The sequence below is a fragment of the Cricetulus griseus genome, chromosome 3, assembly GCF_003668045.3.
Source record: "Cricetulus griseus strain 17A/GY chromosome 3, alternate assembly CriGri-PICRH-1.0, whole genome shotgun sequence".
Lineage (NCBI taxonomy): Eukaryota > Metazoa > Chordata > Mammalia > Rodentia > Cricetidae > Cricetulus > Cricetulus griseus.
Window position 1 is genome coordinate 68335855 of NC_048596.1, and position 17500 is coordinate 68353354.

Here is a 17500-nt window from a genome sequence, read left to right on the forward strand (position 1 = left end):
TTGGTCATCAATCCTAGCAAGAAAGGCACATCAGCTAATGATAACTGGGCTGCTTTGTTTTTGTTCTCTGACCTTTAAGAGTTCCTCACTCAACTATGTGCCTTTCTAAAACTTTAGATTGTCATCCTGGGTTTTTCACCTCAAAGCTATTTGACAAAACATCTTAGTCTAACTTTGTTATTTTCAAAGCTTTGTTTCAGCTATAATGCACACTGAAATCTGTGAACACATCTCCCAACATTAAGATTAGAAGAATTTAAACTATCTGGGCTACTGGGGCTCAGTTGTTTTTCTTAATCGTTAACCTAAGCTATAATCTATATGGCTCCTCAATAGAAACTCATGTGTTCTAGCTGTGTGATGCTTCCTTGTTCTACTTTTTATCACAAAAATTCTATTTAAACTAACATTTAAACTATTTAATTTAAACTATCAATTAAACAGTGTAGCTTAGGAAGAAATCATCTTCATAATAATCTGCAGGCAAAAATGCCCAGTAGAATGGGATGCTTTCATGAGATAAACACACTACATTACAGGCAGTGGGGATCTCCTCACACCCATTCACACCATGCCGGATACCAGAGAAAGATGGCAGAGGCAAACATGTAAAGGTACAGCAGAAGCAAAAGACATTCTGGAGTCTGTGGTCTCAGGGCCTTGCCTAGCTGAGATTTACCTATTGGTGATTTTCCTCCTGGTGGGCTGAAACTTAAACTTCTGCTCCTCTGACATGATCACCGGCACAGACTCAATAAAAAAGGAGAATGGGAACTGAGTACCAACATCCATCTCTCTGCTTCCTTGCTGCAGATGCCATGCAACCAATTGCTTCAAGTTCCTGCCAACATGCATTCCCCATCATAACGGAAGGAACCCTCAAACTGTAAGCCAGAATAAATCCTCCCTCCCTCCCTCCCTCCCTCCTCCCTCCCTCCCTCCCTCCCTCCTTTTCTTCTTTCTTTCCTTCCTTCATAAGTTGCTATTTTGGGGGTAACATAGTAGGTGCTTTATTTTAAGAGGAATTTTGAGTATGCTTTGGGAAGATGTGTTAGTCTTGTAGCACTGCCAACAAACCAGATGGTTTAACTCAGAGGAAGATATTCCATTCCACTCTGTCTTAAGGCAGGGTATCTGTAGGGCCATCCATTCTTGGAAGACTATGGTGAGGATCCTTCCTGCTTCCTCCTAGTTTTGGGCTGCTACTGACCACTTTTGGCATTCCTTGGCTTGTGATTACATCAGTCCAATTCCTACTTAGTCTTCATAAAGTCCTCTCCTCTGGGTCTGCACAAATCTCCCGTTCCTTGTAAGGATATCGGTGATTATATTTGGATTTCACATTAATTAAGCATATCTCAATACACCTTGATCAAATAAAAAATAACATATTTGCAAGTAATATTCCAGATTCATAAACTTTGGGAGGATGTGATTCAACATGGCACAGATGCTCTTGGGATCCCTTGTCTGCCATGATAGCAGAAATTCAAGTGTTTGAGGGCAATCCCTCGCCTGCTGGAGGTATTGGCACTTGTTGGCAGCTGGATCTTATGAGTGGACTGAAATTCCAAGAACAAAGCTGCATCCATGTAAAGACTCCATCAGACTAATTGACAGACAAAAGCTTCTGTGACCATGGAGAGCTGGGATATCACGAATCTGGAGCTAAATGGTCTTGAGCTATCTTTAGCCACCCTAATAACCAGTTATTGCCAGTGAGTGACTGAACATCCTTGGACTATTCAAACCTTTTGCAATGTTCAAAGAAGACTACTGGCTTTCAGCAACCCAGGCTGAGAATGTCATCAGATAGCATCTAAGGCCTAGAGCCCAGATTTCTCAGCTTTGCCAGAACCTGCCCATCTTATGTTTCCAGCAATGTGTTTTTTGTTTGTTTGTTTGTTTTTCAAGACAGGGTTTCTCTGTGTAGCTTTGGAGCCTATCCTGGCACTAGCTCTGGAGACCAGGCTGGCCTCGAACTCACAGAGATCTGCCTGCCTCTGCCTCCCGAGTGCTGGGATTAAAGGCGTGCACCACCAATGCCTGGATCCAACAACGTGTTTTAAAAACACATTGATTCATGGCTTTCTTTGTTCCGTTACTATAGAAAATACATGGAACAGTTAGCACATTGGAACATCGCAATGGGGTAACCTGCATCTGTGTTCCAGGGCCATAGCCACTCAGACATGGCTCCAGAATAAACTATCACTTATTCCTTTTTAGGTGAGAGCTGTGTTTTGGGGTTGGTAGTCTGCATCTCTGGCTAGAAGGCAAGACTGGGCTCTGGGAAGTGAGATCATATATCTGTGTGCTGAAGTTTGGGATGGGCCTTCCTGCCTGTGGACAGAGAGCAGCCTCCTTGTAAATAACAACGGAGCCTCAGTTACCAATAGGCACGGGAAGAAATAAGGCCTGGGTATCAGAGTTTCAAATCAGTAGCAGGTCTGAGCTTTGTGGGTAGAGCATATGATCAAGCAAATTTGCAGTACAGCAAAAACATTCTAGAAGCCCCCAAAATAAGTGTAAAGCACTGGTGTGTTCATTGCTTCCTGGACTCTGTTCATTCTGCTTCCTTTGTGGGTACATATGTATGGTGTAGGGTTGTCCCTCAGGATCCAATGTAATACACTTGCAGAGTTTTCCTTGAGCCCTGGCCATGAGACTGTAGGAAGCCGGTTCCTGCATTATCCATTACAATAATAGGTGCCTGAAGACACCAAGATGTAAATTACTTCACAGGCGCTGGGTAATTTCCATTCCTTTGATCTCTGCCTATCCCGTGGCTCATTTTGGCCTGAGGAGCTGAAGCCATTCATAGGGTAACACGTCCCAGGCGGCTGGCCAGCCTTTATAAGGGATGGTTTTCTTGGTTTAGTGTCTCCGCTCAGTCTCCGCTCTGGGAAGCTTATGCTCTTTCACTCTCAAGATGCATTAAAGCTTGTCTGCAGAAGGATCCGAGTGTCCCGTGTATGATTTCTTGCTGGCGAGAAATACAGAGCACGCGCGGGACATGAGACCTGTCACCTTCCAGGTCTGTGGAACTCTGGCTTACTGAGGGCTGGGTATTATACCAAAAGGAGGCTTTGGGAAGGCAGAGTCAAGAGCTGAGCCTCATGACCATGCCAGAGTCAAGAGCAGTCAGTCTGGTCAAGGCCAAGTTGGAACTTCTCTCCAACGTTGGGCTTTAGCAGAACCCCTTCCTTCCACCCTCCAGGACTTCAGTGCTCTGTTTGATCTATTACCTAGCCTAGTCCTGTGCACAGGGCTACCCAATGGGGATGAGAGGCCACATAGGCCAGGAGAAAAGAAATAGGATGCTAGAAAGACAATGGTGGTGGGGCTGGATATGCTGGGAAGGATATTGAGTGGGAAGTGGGGACTGACCCTCTGCCCATTCAAACAGTGCTCATTCATATCAGGGGACATTTGGGAGAGAAATAAATGGTCCCCAGGCATTAACTTCTATATGGCTGTGTGTGTTTAACAGCCTAATGGGAAGCTTTTAGGGAGGCCACAGTCCCAACTTTGGAGAGAATCATCTAGTCCCCCAAAGAGTCATGGGAGGAGTGCTTTGAGTCAGGCGAGCCTCTGGGATCTTAGCTGTGTAGGGCTTGCTTTCTGGCCCCCAGAAGCTAGTGGCAGACCCTATTTTATGAGTCTTCACATGGTTAGTTTTATGGACACTTGCTGTGGCTGTACCTCTCTCAGCTCCCGTGAAACACTTAAAGCAGGGGAGGGCCATGGCATTCCTCCCACCATGTCTTATTAATAGCATTAATTAACTTCAGACAACATTTCAACATTAATTGTAGATGGGGAGCATGAAGTGTGCTGGCAAATTTTGGCCCCCGCCCCAGGACTCTTGCCGCTTGTTCATCATGGCCAAATATGGATAGAGTCCATACCTTTGGGTTTTCCAGTTGGAGGAACATTCTTGCTTCTGTTCCTTCAGGAGGCTCAGGCAGGCAGGGGGTGTTGCTGTTAAGTGAGCTCTCCTGGGGTGGACACTGCAGGCCCTTCTGCTGATGGGTTTGCATGACCTGCTTTGATTTGGATGCTGTGATACACTTCTGCTCAGCTGACTCCTGTCCAGGTACAGCAGGTATCCTGCCTTCTTGTGACCAAAATGAGTCACTATGAGGGGTAGATGGACGGACCATTCCGCCTGTGCTTTTCTTGGCTGTTCAACTTGGTTGTGTATTAGGAAAGACAGAAATGTTGCCCATGGCAACCTCTGAATGTTGGCTACTGTTGCATTTCACATGAACTGTTTCCAAAAGTCTTGTGGTGAACTTGGCTTGTAGTCTTGAAAGTTATCTGTGAATTCCATCTGGACAAAGTCATGGAGTCCATCTTGGGGAACTGGGGTCTATTGAGACAGCCTTGCTGGCAGGACTAGACCACTCTCATTAAGTCTAGAGGGTATGGAACAGTGATGAGCTGTATCCACACATAGGAAAGAGATAGGCCCTCATGATCAGGGTGCAAGATGCAGTGGAAAGGCCATATTATTGCTATCTACAAGCTGAGGTCAGCTGTGAACAATAAGAAGGAAAGGACAGATCTGAGCCAACAGAGGCCATCCAGCTATGGGCCACTTCCTATCCCACACAGTGACAACCTGGGCATCCAAGCCTCATTTGAAAGCAGAGATTGCAGACCCACTGTGGGTTCTATTTGGGATCCAAACCTATGTGCAAGATGGTCAAGTGCTAAGAGATGAAGGTAGGTGCAGCACAGGCTGGTTGAGGCTGACTCGGTTAAGAATCTGCATTTAAAGCACCCGACACTCAATGTAGTTAAATGAGGTCTGAATGAGTAGGCGGAGGAGCATGGGAGGCAGCGTGTGTCAACATATGACATGGCCAGGGATGGAATGACTGATCCATTGTGTGTCACCATGGCTTAACTTACTTTTTTTAACCCCATTTCCTCCCTTCTTTTGGCTAACTTCTCAGGCCCTATGTGTTGGTATAACGGCTGTTAACATCTCTGCTCTCAAAACCTTCCCTGGTTCAATTACAGAAGAGGAGAGGGGTCCTCTCCACATAGCAAGTCTTCAAACAGTTAAGCACAGTTGCCATAGAGCTGCATGCCACAACCAGGCATGTGCCCAAGAGAATTAAGAGCATTATGTCCACAGAAATGTGGGTACGTGATTGTTCATGGCAGTGTAATTTATAGGAGCCAAAAAGAAGTGACCCAAGTGGCCACCGATTGTTGAATAGGTGAATTAAACATTATATGGTTGCATGCTGCATAACAGTATAGTGGCTGGTGACATACCACATATACTTAGCCGGTTTCATAAGGTTATATGGCCTGACAGCGTAGATATCTGCTGTATAAGTGCCCTCTATGATGTTTGCATGGTGATGAAGTTGCTTCAAAACAGACTTCTCAGAATAAATTTCTCCTGTGAAACAGTGTATACACCCATAAAATACAGTATTATTTGGTAACAAAAAAGAACAAAATATTCCCATCTACAGGAACCTCATAAGAGACAGTAGGGAAGAAAGCATTCTGTTTTTGTTTGGCTTTTTTGAGACAGGATTTCACCATGTGGTCCTGGCTGTCCTAGAACTCACTCTGTAGACCAGACTGGCCTTAAATCAGAGACCTTGCTGCCTCTGCCTCCCACGTGCTGGAATTAAAGATGTGTGCCACCACCACCTGGCAGAAATTCTTAACTAATGCTGCAGGGGTCGGTGGATTTGTGTTCATCTGTGTGGCCTGCTCTCCTAGCAGAGGTAGGTAGGCAGAAATCTAGATGAAGATCTATCTAGCTGACATAAAACCTGACACATTCTCCTCATCTGGTGTGAAGAGTTCCACATTCTCTCCATTCAGGCTGAAGAATTTTATACTCTCTCAATTTGGTGTGAGTACCTCCATATTCTTCCTACCCACCATGAAAACGCCTATACTCTTTCCAGCTGGCGTGAAGACCTCCATACCCCCACCTGGTGTGAGGACCTCTGCACTCTCATCTGGTATGAATACTTCTACAGTCCTCCACCTGGTGTGAATACCTCTACAGTCCTCTATATAGTATGGGATAGTCCCCACACTATCTCAGTTTGGTGTGAACATCTCCATATGCTTGTCACTTGGTGCGAAGACCCCCATACTCTTTCTACCTGGTATGAATACCTCCATACTCCCCCTCACCTGGTGTGAAAACCTCTGTACTTCCCGCTTCTGCTGTGAAGACTACCACACTCTTCCCATCTGGTATAAAGACCTCTATACTCTCTCCATCTGGTGTGAAGACCTCCAAACTCCCCCCGCCTGGGGTGAAGACTACCATCCTCCTCATGGGGAAACGGAGAAGTTCTAAGGGCAGAAACTGAGCTGGTGTTAGAAATCTTCATAGTATAGACTAGGGGTGGGTGACATGAGGTAGAGGTTGGGACAGGGGCTAAGCTGAAATTTGGAAAGAGAAACCATCCCAGGGCCTGTCAGTCTATTGAGTAGGACAACTGCCTATTCAAGCAGGGGCTAATATGGAAATATTCACATCAGAAGGGCAGAGTGTAGAGGTGTGTTCACAGAGTATCAGAGAGTGACATCTTCATATTCAAGATGAGTATGGAGGGCTCCAAACCAGATGGGGAGAGTATGGTCTAGATACCCATAGATGTGGGTGTGGACATCTTCATACCAGCTAGGGAAAGTATGAAAGTTTTTACCCTAGTGGAGGAGAACATGTTTTTCACACTCAAAAGAGTCTTAGTCACTGTTCTATTGCTGTGAAGAGACACCATGACCAAGGCAACTCTTATAAAAGAAAGGATTTACTTGTGTCTGGCTTACAGTTTCAGAGGTATAGTCCATTGTGATGGCAGGGAGCATGGTAGCACACAGGCAGACATGGTGCTGAGGAAGTAGTTGAGAGTTCTCCATCTGGATCCACAGGCAGCAAGAGAAGAGAGAGAGACATTAGGCTTGGCTTGGGCTTTTAAAACTTCAAAGCCCAACTTTAGTGACACACTTCCTCAAAAAAGGCCACACCTATTCCAACAAGGCCACACCTCCTAATTCCTCCCAAGTGGTACCACTCCCTGATGACTGAGCATTCAAACATATGAGCCTATACCCATAGGGCCATTCTTATTCAAACCACCACAGTGAGCTAGGGAAGTCTTCACAGTAGATGGGCAGCCTGTGGAAGTTTTTTTTTTTTTTTTTCCCATGTGGAGAGTACAGGTGCTCAGGATAGACCCTTGAATCCAGATCTGAGATCAGAACCCTGGTTTGAGTAGACTCATTCTTGACACCTTGAAGTAATACAGGTGATTGGTGCATATGGCCCTAGCCTATACCAGAATCCTCAATATGGTGGAGCCAGGATTCTGCAAACCCTGTTAGAGATGGAGCTACATATTTTGCAGTGGAGTGAGTGGGTGGCTCCTCCTTCTACCCACAAGAGCAGCAGAACTGTCCTATCTGGGCCATAGACATGCTACCAGTCTGCTAGTAGGAGGGGCCTGAGCAGGACAGCCTTAGCTGGAGCCAGGCAGCAACAGCAGCTCAGTCATTGGGGCAGGCTGGACTGTAATGTCTGGAAGCTCAGAGTTCAGTGCAGGCAGGGCCTCACTTACCAGTAGCCCAGATACTTGTAAAGGGCTAACAAGGCAAACTTTCCTTCCTTCCTTCCTTCTTTCCTTCCTTCCTTCCTTCTTTCCTTCCTTCCTTCCTTCCCTCCCTCACCTCCCTCCCTCCCTCCTCACCTCCCTATATTCCTTCCTCCATCCAGCCATATCTTTGAGTTGAGACTTTCGTGAAGTGTGATGCCAGAGACTACAGCAGACAGATGAGGTTCCTGCTTGTTGCTGTGGAACTCACACCTGGAGAGGGGAACAGACAAGCTCTTCCCCTAAAGAAAAATTGGGAAGCAGGGCCATGGTGGAGGGTTTGGGGAGTGATGTCTGCAGTATGGGGAACAGCCATGCCAGCTCCTGGAGACAGGGGAGAGAAGCCCAAGATCAGGCTGGACTCTGGGTCTCCATGTTTATCCTTTTCCTGGTGCTGAAGGCTTAGGGCCTGAGGGTGGTGTCAGGGTGGACTCCCCAGGGGACCCGATGCAAGTATTGATGTCCCAGGGTGTTCTGGAGATCACTGTGTCTAGAGCATCTGCCTGGGCCTAAGGAGCCTGGAAAAAACACAACATGTCTAGAATAGGGATGCAGCTGTGAATTCCATCAGGGCCAGGATGCTGGGGTTTACATTTGAGAACCTTAAGATGACAAATGTCCTGGCTAGATCCAGGAAGATAGAGGGAGAGAGGCCATGGCTGGAAGTCCCTGGCCAGGTAGGTGGGGTGGGTGGTGGAGCCCCCTCCCCCTTGGCTGGGCAGCGTCTGCCAGCACTGTAGTAAAAGTGAAGAGTAAGGGGGGTGTTCTGTCTTTGTCCCCTCCCCTCCCCCACCAATAATCAGCAGCAGGGGCTCCGGTGATTTAACTTGCCTCAATCCCCTGGATAACTCTGGATGAATGAAAGTTGACCATGTATCAAACATTAACAAGCTGCAGGGCTGGGAGGGTGGAGGTAAGCAATAGGCCCCGGGTTCAGCCTGGCCTCTTGGCCTCTTGCCCACAGTTCCTTCCCATGACTCACCTTTCTGTTTAGGTTTGTGCCTCCCTGGCTGGCAATCAAACACAGTACAGATTTAGCCTGGGAAGCAAGGCTGTGTGTGAGGCTCTTCTCCACAACTCCTCTCCCCAAACATGGGGTGCTGGAAACTGTCCACAAATCAATACATCACTGTGATAAGCTGTCAGGAGCTGGTGAAGTAAGAGTGTTCCAGCGAGCCCAGCTTCTCTCCAAGCAGGAAGGAGTGCCTCTTACATTTTCACACTTTCCTTCATCCTTAGGATGAAAACCCAACAGGCCTGGTACAGAGGAGGGGGCACAAATGTCTCTTATGATCTGCACAAGGGAGCTGCCAGCTGGAAGGGTGGTGCTTGACTGCCTCCAGACCCTCTCTGCCAGGCTTTCTCCTGGGTCAGGTCTGAATGTCTGTACCCCATCAACTGAGCAGTCATGCTTGTCCTTCTTGGAGACAGGTAGAAGCCTCCAGGGCTGGGGTGCATGAGTGGCTATTGGTAATCTGGACTCTGATTTGCTTTCTTTTGCTATTGTGATTGTTTCTTTGGGGGTAGGGGTGGGGCACTCATCTGCTATATGAGCCCAAAGAGGGAGGGTTTGAAAGGAGAGATGTGAATTGGTCTACAGCCTCGGCTCTGGGAGGACTGTGGATGTGGAGGATGACCAGTGGTGAATATGTCAGGAGAGGGTCAGTGATGGAAAGTGGCAGGGGACACAGACAGGGAGGGAGGGGTGTAAACAGGAAGCCCAGGATGGGAGCTGGAGAGAGGGAAGACAGTAGGTCTTGTCCAGCTTTGCAGCAGTGTTAGTGATTCAATTGTTGGCCCATTTCCCTTAAGCGGGTGTGGATGGAAGCCTCTGTGTTTGGCTGATAATGCAGATTTTGTAGGTGAGAGGTCAGAGGGAAACAAGAGTCCAGAAGGGACTCTAGGTTCTTTGTGTTTTACTGGGGTTCAAGCTGAGAGGTTGGAGGATTATGTTTGGGAAGACCTGAGGAGCTGTGTGCCATCTTGGTGATGGTGCAGCTTTGGTTAATTAATTGACCACTAATTAACTGGGCAAGCGGCCCAAGTGACTTGAGTTTCAGGTTCCCTGTGGTAGCATTATGGAAGATAAATACCAGTACTTCCTTACTCTTGAATATCTCTCTGTGCTAGGTTTTTTGTACCTCACTTGATATCCTAGAGTTGGTTGACATCTTGTTTCATGGAAGCATCAGACAAGTTCATAGGCTAGCCATGAGCTTCTTAGGCTTAGAGACTAGAACATGGGCTTGGTCTGTCTGCCTTTGGGTCAGAGATGCCTATCTACTGTGTTGCTCTAAAGTCCCTGTTTCTTTGTACCTAGCACATAGTAGTTGCTTAGTGACTGTTAGTGTAGTCCTTCCCTGCTGCCATCCTTAAAGCTTCTTTCTAGCTTCCACATTCTGCACACACTTACTGGGGCCTCATTTGCATATGCATGAACCTGGAGAAGATCTGTGTCTTCCTTTCATAGGACCAGCCTGTTATCAACCAATTCCCACCACATGGCCACATTCTTACTGCCCAGTGTGAGGCCAGATGGTGAGTTCAAAATTAAAAACTTGGTGTGCCTGTTCCTTGGAGATCACATCAAGGGTCATAGGGGAGGGGTTGGATGACTGAATGAGTCTGAGGAAGGCTACTTGGCCAGAAACATGGATACTACGCATGGCATGAGACATTAGTGGTCATTGGGCAGGTCATAGCCCTGAGATTTTGAGCTATCCTATTGAAGCAGCTGGCATGAGCCTTAACTGGCTCTGAGGGGCTTGAAGATGGAGACTGATGGCCCCTCTTTCCTTTGGGGGTTTCACAAGGGTGAGAGGAAAGATAAACAGAAGAGCTAGAATTCAAAGTTGGGCCTTAAGAGCAGTGGGAATGGGCATGGGGGCCAATTTCATGGAGGGTCAGGGAAGAATCTAGAGTTGTGGCCAGGAGGAGGCATTTCAGATACATCAGAGGAGAGGGGGGGAAGGAAGGGAGCATCATCAGAACAAACACACAAGAGCTGAGCTGAGACCCAGGAGGTGTGTGTATGTGTATGTGTATGTATATGTGTACGTGTATGTGTATGTGCACACGTGTCTGTCTGTCTGTCTCTGTTTTCTCTCTCTGTGTTTGTGTATGTATGCTTCTTTCTTTCTCTTTCTGCCCCTCCCCCCTGTGTGTATCTGGGAGAACAATGGGGCCAGACCCTATGACATTGAAAATGGTGATCTTGATTTTGAAAGCAATGGGAGCCATAGAAGGTTCCTAAGACAGCATGGCAGACACTGTGCCATATGGGCATTTCCAGTGGCCCTGGAGCATGAAATGTTGGATATGGGAGTACAGAGAGTGGTGAAGGATGGAGAGGAGAAACCATCAAAGGGGAAACACCAGGGTAAGGGACTTCTTTCCCTCTTCTAGACTACACAAGGAGGGAGCCCAGGAAAGGGATGGCAGAATGTAGAGGCCACCATGATGGAGCCTGTTGATATCTAGGTGACAATGGCTACCCCTGGGGTTCCTTTAGATTCTGAGAGCCATCCCCAGGGCTCTGTCCTTCTCTGTGATGTCCTGGAGCCTGTCACTGTCAGGGTAGATGCTTGGGGTACACTGGAGCCTGATGCTGTGCAGGGTGGACACACAGTCCAGGAGAGTACTGAGCACAGCCTGTGCTGTCTTGAAAACACCTGCTGAATGTATTGTGTGTATGAGAAATATGTCTTGCAAACAGGCTTCAGTAATCAGCCCTCTTGCAGATCTGGTTCCACTCACCATCTTCCAGGACAGGGTGTGGACACTGAGCTGGGCTTGTGGTTCCACACTGGAATAGAATAGGAGAGGGCAAGTTTTGGTCATTGAGGGAGAGACCAGATGGTCAGGCATGAGGGCCAGTGAGTCACAACCTGATGGTCACACCAAAGGGCTGAGTTTTGGAGGACAAAAACCTAGGTCATTGGGAGTTGGAGACATGCCATGCCTGATTCCATGAGGCCCTCAAGGCTTCCAGATAGGTACCACCACTACCCCCTGCCACCAACAGAGCTCACTTGGAAATGGGTTGGAGGTATTCCAGCTTATACTTCTAGGCCACAGTCTATCTTTGAGGGAAGTCAGGCAGGGATCAAGGAAGGAACTGTGGGGGAATGCTGCTTACTGGCTCGTTCCCAGGCTTCCATTCAGCCACCCTTCTCACACAACCCACCATCACCTGCTGTAGATAGACTTTTCTTTGGACCACCATCTCTCCAGTAAATGATGTGGAGACTTATTATTAATTATGAAGTGTATCACAAAAATAAAAATCCAGAGACAGATATTGGGGTTCAAGCTTCAAGTTTCAAGCTGAAGATCAGAAAAACAAAGGAGCCAAGCCACTAGCTCTTACCTCTACCTTAGGCTAAAAGGGCTGACACTGTCTCTATGAGCTCTCCACTAAGCCTCAGACTGCTGCCTCTCTTCAGCATGGCTGGAGAATCTTGAGTATGACCACTGAAGACCCTATCTTTCATAACTCTCTAGTGCTGGGATTAAAGGCATGAGCTCTGTTACTCTTTTAGACTGATTCATTCTCATGTAGCCTGGGTGGCCTTCAACTCAGAGAGATCCATCTGCCTCTATCTCCTGAGTCCTGGGATTAAAGGTGCGTGTCACCACTGTCTGGCTTCTAGAGCTAACTAGTATGGCTGCCTTGCTATTTTGATTTTCAGTGGCTTTAATAAATCATAAATAATATATCACCACAATGAAAGCTAGGCTGATAGCTTAGGTTTGTTCCTAACTAGTTCTTTTTTTTGTTGCTGTTTTTTGTTTATTTGTTTTTCAAGACAGGGTTTCTCTGTGGTTTTGGAGGCTATTCTGGAACTAGCTCTTGTAGACCAGGCTGGCCTTGAACTCACAGAGATTGGCCTGCCTCTGCCTTCCGAGTGCTGGGATTAAAGGCATGCACCACCTCTGCCCGGCATCCTAACTAGTTCTTATAACTTAAACCATATCTTTTAGTCTACATTTTATTATGTAGCTTGGTTACCTTACTCTGTACTCTCCATCCTGCTTCCTAGCCATCTGGCAACTCCTGTTATCTCTGCCCTTCTTCCCAGTGTCCTCTGTGCCTAGAAATTGCCCATTCAACTTTTTATTAAACCAGTAACAGTGACACATCTTCATACAGTGTAAAGGAATATCCCACAACAACCTGCCTCAAGGGTGGTACTTCCCCCAGTGAGCCTGGCCCTCTTACATCAATTAGCAATCAAGAAAATGTCCCATAGACATGCCCACATGCCCATCTGATAGAGGCAACTCTTAACTGAGATTCTCTTTTCTCGATGTGTCAAGTTGACAAGTAAGCATCACATCTGTTTCTCACAGGTAACTTGAATTTAGGTCCTGGGACCTGTAAAGGTATTGATTTTTCATGTCACAAAATGATTACGATGTATTTGCAGACTCTCTGACTCTCTTACAGCCCACTGAAATCCCTGACTTCACTCCTGACCTTCCTCTCTTCATAGGCAGGAGAACCTGACCAGGGAGTGTTATGTGAGAAGTTTTTATAACTCTGTGTGGACATGTGAAGCGCACTATGGCATGTGTCGGGATTTTTGTTTGTTAATTTTTTAGATCGTCTATGTAGCTTAAGTGCTCTGTGAACTCACCATGTATCCAAGACTGGTCTTGACCTTGTGATCATCCTGCCTCTGTCTCCCAAACACTGGGATCACCCTGGCTTTATTAGGTGTTGATGAGCAAAATGCGCATTAGCAGGAGAATGGAAAAAGAGTGGTCAAGCACAGCACAGGAGGCCCCATCATGTTCAAACTTCAGATACGCAACAGTTGCTTTTTAAGATAAGTGCATTCTGCAACTACAGAGTACATGTTGCAACTTTCAGCCTTATGAATCCCAGAAGGTGAGTACATCTTGTAAAGAGACCCAGGTCCAGAGACAGAATGTTCCAGGAACTACCCCTTGACCCTTCCAGGAACTTTGTATCCACTTTCTTCCTGACCTCTAACAGCACAGTTGAGTTTTGTCTGATTGAGAGTGTCACTGTCATATAAGGTGTCACTCAGCCTGCATTCTTTTCTGTCTGATTTTTCTCAGGATTACATCTGTGACATTTGTTCTATTGTGTGTGTGTGTGTGTGTTCGTTGGGGGGGGGGGCGACAGAGGTCAACATCAGGCATCTTCCTCATTCATTCTTCCAAGTTATTTTTTGAGAGACGATCTCTCATCGAACCCGGAACTTCCTGATTTTGCTAGATTGGCTGGCCAGGAAGCCCCAGGAACCCTCCCTTCTCCTGTTGTACCCATCCTGGCATCACAGGTATGTGCATGCTGCTGCACCCAGCCTTTGTCTCATGGATAGGGAAGCAGGTGTCCTCTGAAGTCCTGTGAGAAGTGTAGAGGAGCTGCTTCTTTGGATGCTGTAGTCATTATTAGATTGGACTGCTTTGGACCCTGGGACAAGGTCAGGTCTTGTCATAAGGCCACAGCCAAGTCACCCGAGTATCAAGCTTATCATGTATCCTGGGACATTTATGCTGGGAAGCACTTGTAAGAATCTTGTTAGCTTTGTGTTACTATGATGCATCACTAGAGGCAATTAGCTTACAAAGAGAAAAAGATTATTTAGCTCACAATTTGGAGATTCAAGTATAAGATCAGGTGGCCTCATTGGTCTGTCATCTTTTAAGGGCAACAGATTATAACAATGAGAATATGTGGTGGGTATGTGGCGACATCACTAGCCAGGAGGCAGAGGGAGACAGGGGCCACAATCTCCTGTGAGGGCAGCTCTCCCAATGATCTAAGACCTCTCAACATGACCACCCTGGGGACCAAGCCTTTAAATGAGGACCACACCGAAACCATGGCAACACCCAGCCCAGATTTTATTACATATGCTCATATCCTGGGGCAGAGGTCAGTCCTGAGAGGTGGAGGGATTTATTTTTTATACAGGGGATAACTACCTCAAGCATGTACTTAATCAGAATTAAATGTTCAACATTTAAATATTAGTGGCACCTGGAAGTTAGGCTTAATTCATAAATCAAGACTTTATGGCAGGTGATATTTATGGCAATTCTTGCTGGGAGAAATATTAAAATTTGTAAGAATTGTAAATGGTGTAACACAAAATGTTGCAGTCCCTGCTCATAATTGATGACTTCCTCTCGGATGTATGGAATAAATTAATTTCATTGCTGTATGGATGACATTAATATGATTTTATAATTAATTTAGTTCTGAGATCTGCTTGGGGTGCCAGATTTCACTGGAGGAAGGAAATGGCTCAAGGAAAAAGGTGATGTATGGAGACTAATTTGGAAAACAAATAAAGAACAATGTTGTAATAAGAAATGGCAGGCTTGACGTGACTCTGCTGCGAAAGAAACACTCCAGGGTCTTGCTCAGAGGTGGCTTTGGAGGGCGTGGCTGTGCATGTTTCCAACTCTCTTGAGTTTGTGTTGGGGGTTCTTATGCCCCAACCTGTGGCTTAAGGCTGAGGGATGGTGGAAGTATCACTCCTTAGTTGGTTCATGGAGGAGTCCTGGAAGGTGAGCCTTGACACTGGCCCTGACAAATGGAACTCAGACAGGCTACCAGATGACCAGGATGCCAGCCTTTTAGAAAACACACAACAACCGACCCAGCCTGTCATGGAGCCCTTTCTGCTTTAGCAGGCATAGCATCCAGCGCTCCCTCTCCATTGCGCTAATGGAGACTTCCTTTCTCTTTAAACGCAGTTTATTGGTTAGTCCTTACACACTTGGTTCGGCAAATGCCACCCAGATTTTCCTCCCCAGAGATCACTCTTCTCCACAAGCCATTCAATGGGGGTGGAAGCTGCAGCCCACAGACTGAGTTGTGTGCAGTATTTTCCCCCAAGCTTGCCTCTTTCTCAAGAGGACTGCCAAATATGAGCAGGTGGTTTGCTTCCTTGATGCCATTGGATGCTTGAATTTAAAAAGCATGAGATTTAGACACCGATTGATGGAAAAAACATCAACAGCTATGTCATTCACCCTCACCTCTCAGCTGGGACAGTTCAGATGCAGCTGTGGAAGAGGATGTTTCTCTAGTTCCGGGAAGCCTGCCTGAGAGCATTGCACATGCGGCAGGCACTGGTGGTAAGCAGCTAGAAAGATAAGTCAGAAAGAAGGATCCCCAGACATTCTGGCCCCCGGTTTAATGTTCCATCACTGAAGTCATCCCTGACTGAGCACCCACTGTACACATGCCAGGCACAGGGAGGATGTTGGAGGAGACCGTGTGGTGTGCCTGCATGTGTGGTATGTGATGTGATGAGGGTATATAGAAGCATGTGCATACATGGGATGGTATGAAAGTGTGTGCATGTTTGTGAACCCATGAATCAAGTAAAATTATGTGACTGTGTGTACATGCATAGTGGTGTGTTTGACCGCTAGTGACATGTATGCATGCAGGTGGGCGAGAAGAGGGATGGAGGGGTGAATCCTGTTCCCAGGGAGCCCATGGACTTATGGGAGAGGAGAGAGATCAACATCCAACACTCTTTTCCCTTGATTCCCAAATCCCCCTTTGACCTTCTTCCTCTCATCTCCCCCTCCTTTGCCTTGAGAAAGACACTGGGAAGGCTTGGAATTCCTCCCACAAACTCTCAGCAGCTCTACCTGTTCAGAGGGCAAAATGTTTTCCAGGCCACTGTCATCCCTCAGTCCAGGTGCAGAGTGTGCCAGGCAGCCTCTGACAGCCCCTGTGAGCCTGACTCTGTGGGTCCCCTCCCTGAGAGTCTCTAGGAGGACCAGCTCTCCTCTCAGAATCTTGGAAAGAAAAAGAGCTGTGATATTGCCCATGATGTGAAATAATAAAGTTTCTTAGTTCATTGTTTGTCTGTGTCTTAGAAATATTTAATTATCTGTATATGTGTGTTTCTGTGTAGGTACAAGCATGTGAGTGCAGATACCCTCCAGAAGAGGGTGTAAGTCCCTTGGAACTGGAGTTACAGGTGCTGGGAACTAAACTCCAGTCCTCGGTGAGAGTAGTGAGCAGGCTTAAAAGATGAAGCATTCCCCTTTCTGCCGACTCATCACAGACCAGACCAGAGTCCTCATCCAGTGGCTGATGGAAGCAGAGACAGACATCCACAGAAATACACTGAGCTGAAATCTGGAACCTAGTTGAAGAGAGGGAGGAATGAAGAACGAAGGGGTCTGTACCAGGTTGGAGAAACCCACAGAAACAGTTGGCCTGAAAAAGGGAAAGCATATGGACCCCAGACGCTCTTTGGGAGGCCAGTACGGGACTAATCCAGCCCCTGATCATGGATGCCAATGGGGAGGCCCCTGCACTCCTGGGAGCCTCCGGAGGTGGACTGGTGTTTTGCCCTGTTGTGTGTGGGGGACTTCAAGAGCCCATCCCACTTGAAGGGATGCACTCTGTCTCTGAACACATAGGGAGGGACCTAGGCCCAGCACAGGAAGATTTGGTGGACTTGATGGAGCCCTGGTTGGGGGCCCTACCCTGCCTGGGGAGTGGTGGGTGGATGGGGTGGGGGTAGGTTGGAGGTGGGGGAGAAGGAATGGGGGTGAGGGGAGGGAGAGGGAGAGGGGAATTACATGTGAAACAAGCCTGTTCCCTAACTTGAATTAATAATAATAATAATAATAATAATAATAATAATAATAATAATAAAAAAAAGAAAAAAAAAAAGCCTCTGCTGTGAGGGAAAGGTTCACAAAAAAAAAAAAAAGATGAAGCATTCTCCAGCCCCAGGCTGTCTCTCTCTATGCCCCCCCCCCCAATCATGCACTGGCCTGTTTTGAGGCCTCTCAGGGAAAGAGTCTGAGGTGGGCTTGTTCATGCCCTCCCATTTGTGTGG